This window comes from Micromesistius poutassou (assembly GCF_964030765.1).
Source record: "Micromesistius poutassou genome assembly, chromosome: 2".
Classification (NCBI taxonomy): domain Eukaryota; kingdom Metazoa; phylum Chordata; class Actinopteri; order Gadiformes; family Gadidae; genus Micromesistius; species Micromesistius poutassou.
Window position 1 is genome coordinate 23,777,322 of NC_140272.1, and position 5,000 is coordinate 23,782,321.

Consider the following 5,000-nt stretch of genomic DNA (forward strand, 5'->3'; position numbering starts at 1 on the left):
GAACCTGCGCGGGGAGACCCCAATGGATTTCTAGTCCATCGCCTTAACCACTCGGCCACGACAACACACCGACGTCACTTTCAAGTCTCTGAGTTGCTCGAACACTAAGAGTGTGGAACATTTAGGGTAGGTTGCTTGATCTAATTTTGAAATAGTCTTCAATTCATGACAGAAGCGTGCTTGGATCACATCTCGGAGATGGCAGGGATTGAACCTCAGGCCTTCTACATGAGAAGCATACGCTCTGCCGTTGAGAAACATCCCTTGTGTTACTTCAGTCGTACATCTGTACAACCGATTCCTGAAGCTTTGCTTAACGATAGAAGGGACAAATAGGTCATCGACTGGCACTAGGGTATCGTACATTTCATAGAGACTGGGAGTTGAACCCAGGGTGTCCTATTTACAAGACAGGTGCTTTGACCAGCTAAGCCGCAGTACCACTTTTGATTTGTTCACTTGAGACACCAATGAAATATGTCTCATGTAGCGCGACCCGCTCATGTGTGAAGCCATCAGAACTGGCATCTAAAGGGATTCCAATTGAGTGGGGTACTTACATAACACAACGTACTGCTGTGATTAGAACCCTGCATCTTCTGTTGACTAGACAGTCACTATGACCAGCCAAGCCACAGCACCACTCTCAGTTCAACAGAAATGCTTCAGCAAACGATTGAGAATACAACGAAAGAGGCCTGCACTACCATGACATGTTTCTGTTGATCCTTTAAACAGCATAACGCATTACTGTTTAAACATTCATTAAACAGTAAATTTCAGCAATGTCACGTGATCGGATAATTGTTTACCTCTACAACTGACATAAACGTCGTTTTTCTCTCCCTGTATTGTGGAGATGCCGGGGATTGAACCCGGGGCCTCATACATGCGAAGCATGCGCTCTACCACTGAGCTACATCCCCTTTTTGTTCTTTGGCCTACATCTCTACCATAAATACCCGAAGCTTTGCTTAATGATACAGCCAATCAATAGGTTGACTTGCACTAGGCCATCCTAGTGCGAGATGCAGATACTTGGCCTGCCTGCTAGTAGCAGAGGTGGTGAACTGGTGCGGCAGAATTCAAACATGGAGAGGGGGATCCAATGGATTTCTAGTGCATCAGCTTAACCGCTTGGCCAGGACAATGGTGCTTTTCGACCTCAACTCTATCAGTTGTCCGAACAGTAATAGACTGCAACGTTTGAGGTTGTGTGATCACATTTTGAAATAGTCTTACACTCTTGACAACTGCTTGCTTTGATCACATCTTAGTGATCGGACCTCAGCACTCCTACATGGGAAGCTGTACAGATGGGCCGATTACTTCAATTGTACGTGTGTGCAAGCGATACATGTAGCTTTGCTTAACGATACAAGGGAGAAATGCGGTTATTGACTGGCACTACGGCATAACACTGGGTAGGGAAATTGTGTACCTGCCGATGGAAGCACTGGCCAACAGCTGTCAGCAGGCCTCAATCATCGTGACACAAGAAACGTTTTTGCCTTCTGTGGCCGTCAGCACTTGGTGCATAACTGCACCCTTCTCAAATTACCGTGTTAAACAGCACTAGCGTATGGAAACCTATGCACTGATTACCCTGCAACCGTTGACGGCAGGATTCGAACCTGCGCGGGGAGACCCCAATGGATTTCTAGTCCATCGCCTTAACCACTCGGCCACGACAACACATGCGGTGTAGTTTCAATTCTCTCGGTTGTTCGAACAGTAGCAGTCTGCAACATTCTCGTGGCGGAAAGAATTGCATGACCTAATTTCGATCAAATTTCCGCTCGCCAAAACTTTCGTGGATAATGGATTGGAGATACCGGGGATTGAACCCGGGGCCTCATACATGCAAAGCATGCGCTCTACCACTGAGCTACATCCCCTTACAACACAAGATAGTACATTTTAAACCTGCGTCAGGAGACGCTTTGGGTTTTCTCGTCCATGGCATTCAGCACTTGGACATGACAACTACTGGTCTTCAGATCTATCAGACCTTTGAAGATTAACATCTCATGTCGGGAGAGCATGGTGTTAAAAACATTGGATGCTTGGACCTCATCCAGAAAAGGCCAGGGATTGAAGATGTCGCCTCCTACGTGCTAAGATTGACATATTTGCACTCAATTCACGCAGTGTCACCGTACGATGTGGCCATGCGTTGACGGAACTCGGGAATGGAAAAAGTTGCACAGGTGCAACCGTTGTCGGCAGGATTCGAACCTGCGCGGGGAGACCCCAATGGATTTCTAGTCCATCGCCTTAACCACTCGGCCACGACAACACACCGACATCAGTTTCCAGTCTCTGAGTTGCTCGAACACTAAGAGTGTGGAACATTTAGGGTAGGTTGCTTGATCTAATTTTGAAATAGTCTTCAATTCATGACAGAAGCGTGCTTGGATCACATCTCGGAGATGGCAGGGATTGAACCTCAGGCCTTCTACATGAGAAGCATACGCTCTGCCGTTGAGAAACATCCCTTGTGTTACTTCAGTCGTACATCTGTACAACCGATTCCTGAAGCTTTGCTTAACGATAGAAGGGACAAATAGGTCATCGACTGGCACTAGGGTATCGTACATTTCATAGAGACTGGGAGTTGAACCCAGGGTGTCCTATTTACAAGACAGGTGCTTTGACCAGCTAAGCCGCAGTACCACTTTTGATTTGTTCACTTGAGACACCAATGAAATATGTCTCATGTAGCGCGACCCGCTTATGTGTGAAGCCATCAGAACTGGCATCTAAAGGGATTCCAATTGAGTGGGGTACTTGCATAACACAACGTACTGCTGTGATTAGAACCCTGCATCTTCTGTTGACTAGACAGTCACTATGACCAGCCAAGCCACAGCACCACTCTCAGTTCAACAGAAATGCTTCAGCAAACGATTGAGAATACAACGAAAGAGGCCTGCACTACCATGACATGTTTCTGTTGATCCTTTAAACAGCATAACGCATTACTGTTTAAACATTCATTAAACAGTAAATTTCAGCAATGTCACGTGATCGGATAATTGTTTACCTCTACAACTGACATAAACGTCGTTTTTCTCTCCCTGTATTGTGGAGATGCCGGGGATTGAACCCGGGGCCTCATACATGCGAAGCATGCGCTCTACCACTGAGCTACATCCCCTTTTTGTTCTTTGGCCTACATCTCTACCATAAATACCCGAAGCTTTGCTTAATGATACAGCCAATCAATAGGTTGACTTGCACTAGGCCATCCTAGTGCGAGATGCAGATACTTGGCCTGCCTGCTAGTAGCAGAGGTGGTGAACTGGTGCGGCAGAATTCAAACATGGAGAGGGGGATCCAATGGATTTCTAGTGCATCAGCTTAACCGCTTGGCCAGGACAATGGTGCTTTTCGACCTCAACTCTATCAGTTGTCCGAACAGTAATAGACTGCAACGTTTGAGGTTGTGTGATCACATTTTGAAATAGTCTTACACTCTTGACAACTGCTTGCTTTGATCACATCTTAGTGATCGGACCTCAGCACTCCTACATGGGAAGCTGTACAGATGGGCCGATTACTTCAATTGTACGTGTGTGCAAGCGATACATGTAGCTTTGCTTAACGATACAAGGGAGAAATGAGGTTATTGACTGGCACTACGGCATAACACTGGGTAGGGAAATTGTGTACCTGCCGATGGAAGCACTGGCCAACAGCTGTCAGCAGGCCTCAATCATCGTGACACAAGAAACGTTTTTGCCTTCTGTGGCCGTCAGCACTTGGTGCATAACTGCACCCTTCTCAAATTACCGTGTTAAACAGCACTAGCGTATGGAAACCTATGCACTGATTACCCTGCAACCGTTGACGGCAGGATTCGAACCTGCGCGGGGAGACCCCAATGGATTTCTAGTCCATCGCCTTAACCACTCGGCCACGACAACACATGCGGTGTAGTTTCAATTCTCTCGGTTGTTCGAACAGTAGCAGTCTGCAACATTCTCGTGGCGGAAAGAATTGCATGACCTAATTTCGATCAAATTTCCGCTCGCCAAAACTTTCGTGGATAATGGATTGGAGATGCCGGGGATTGAACCCGGGGCCTCATACATGCAAAGCATGCGCTCTACCACTGAGCTACATCCCCTTACAACACAAGATAGTACATTTTAAACCTGCGTCAGGAGACGCTTTGGGTTTTCTCGTCCATGGCATTCAGCACTTGGACATGACAACTACTGGTCTTCAGATCTATCAGACCTTTGAAGATTAACATCTCATGTCGGGAGAGCATGGTGTTAAAAACATTGGATGCTTGGACCTCATCCAGAAAAGGCCAGGGATTGAAGATGTCGCCTCCTACGTGCTAAGATTGACATATTTGCACTCAATTCACGCAGTGTCACCGTACGATGTGGCCATGCGTTGACGGAACTCGGGAATGGAAAAAGTTGCACAGGTGCAACCGTTGTCGGCAGGATTCGAACCTGCGCGGGGAGACCCCAATGGATTTCTAGTCCATCGCCTTAACCACTCGGCCACGACAACACACCGACGTCACTTTCAAGTCTCTGACTTGCTCGAACACTAAGAGTGTGGAACATTTAGGGTAGGTTGCTTGATCTAATTTTGAAATAGTCTTCAATTCATGACAGAAGCGTGCTTGGATCACATCTCGGAGATGGCAGGGATTGAACCTCAGGCCTTCTACATGAGAAGCATACGCTCTGCCGTTGAGAAACATCCCTTGTGTTACTTCAGTCGTACATCTGTACAACCGATTCCTGAAGCTTTGCTTAACGATAGAAGGGACAAATAGGTCATCGACTGGCACTAGGGTATCGTACATTTCATAGAGACTGGGAGTTGAACCCAGGGTGTCCTATTTACAAGACAGGTGCTTTGACCAGCTAAGCCGCAGTACCACTTTTGATTTGTTCACTTGAGACACCAATGAAATATGTCTCATGTAGCGCGACCCGCTCATGTGTGAAGCCATCAGAACTGGCATCTAA

At 46.8% G+C, this 5,000-nt stretch overlaps 9 non-coding genes across 9 annotated transcripts in view; all 9 read right to left on the bottom strand.

Annotated features, from left to right (window-relative positions):
- AC3HAE_009810 (transfer RNA serine (anticodon AGA)) overlaps positions 1-65 on the bottom strand; it is an 82-nt gene extending 17 nt beyond the window's left edge. Inside the window, exon 1 of the tRNA in view lies at positions 1-65. This exon is cut by the window's left edge and continues 17 nt beyond it. This is a non-coding gene — a tRNA (tRNA-Ser).
- A 789-nt stretch (positions 66-854) lies between these two features.
- Positions 855-926, bottom strand: AC3HAE_009811 (transfer RNA alanine (anticodon CGC)). The gene has a single exon. It is a non-coding gene; the product is annotated as a tRNA-Ala (tRNA).
- Positions 927-1,613: 687 nt separating this feature from the next.
- On the bottom strand, positions 1,614-1,695 carry AC3HAE_009812 (transfer RNA serine (anticodon AGA)). Its single transcript has one exon. It is a non-coding gene; the product is annotated as a tRNA-Ser (tRNA).
- A 131-nt stretch (positions 1,696-1,826) lies between these two features.
- Positions 1,827-1,898, bottom strand: AC3HAE_009813 (transfer RNA alanine (anticodon UGC)). The gene has a single exon. It is a non-coding gene; the product is annotated as a tRNA-Ala (tRNA).
- Positions 1,899-2,217: 319 nt separating this feature from the next.
- Positions 2,218-2,299, bottom strand: AC3HAE_009814 (transfer RNA serine (anticodon AGA)). The gene has a single exon. It is a non-coding gene; the product is annotated as a tRNA-Ser (tRNA).
- A 789-nt stretch (positions 2,300-3,088) lies between these two features.
- On the bottom strand, positions 3,089-3,160 carry AC3HAE_009815 (transfer RNA alanine (anticodon CGC)). Its single transcript has one exon. It is a non-coding gene; the product is annotated as a tRNA-Ala (tRNA).
- Positions 3,161-3,847: 687 nt separating this feature from the next.
- AC3HAE_009816 (transfer RNA serine (anticodon AGA)) lies at positions 3,848-3,929 on the bottom strand. Its single transcript has one exon. It is a non-coding gene; the product is annotated as a tRNA-Ser (tRNA).
- Positions 3,930-4,060: 131 nt separating this feature from the next.
- On the bottom strand, positions 4,061-4,132 carry AC3HAE_009817 (transfer RNA alanine (anticodon UGC)). The gene has a single exon. It is a non-coding gene; the product is annotated as a tRNA-Ala (tRNA).
- A 319-nt stretch (positions 4,133-4,451) lies between these two features.
- Positions 4,452-4,533, bottom strand: AC3HAE_009819 (transfer RNA serine (anticodon AGA)). Its single transcript has one exon. It is a non-coding gene; the product is annotated as a tRNA-Ser (tRNA).
- Between the last annotated feature and the right edge of the window lie 467 nt (positions 4,534-5,000).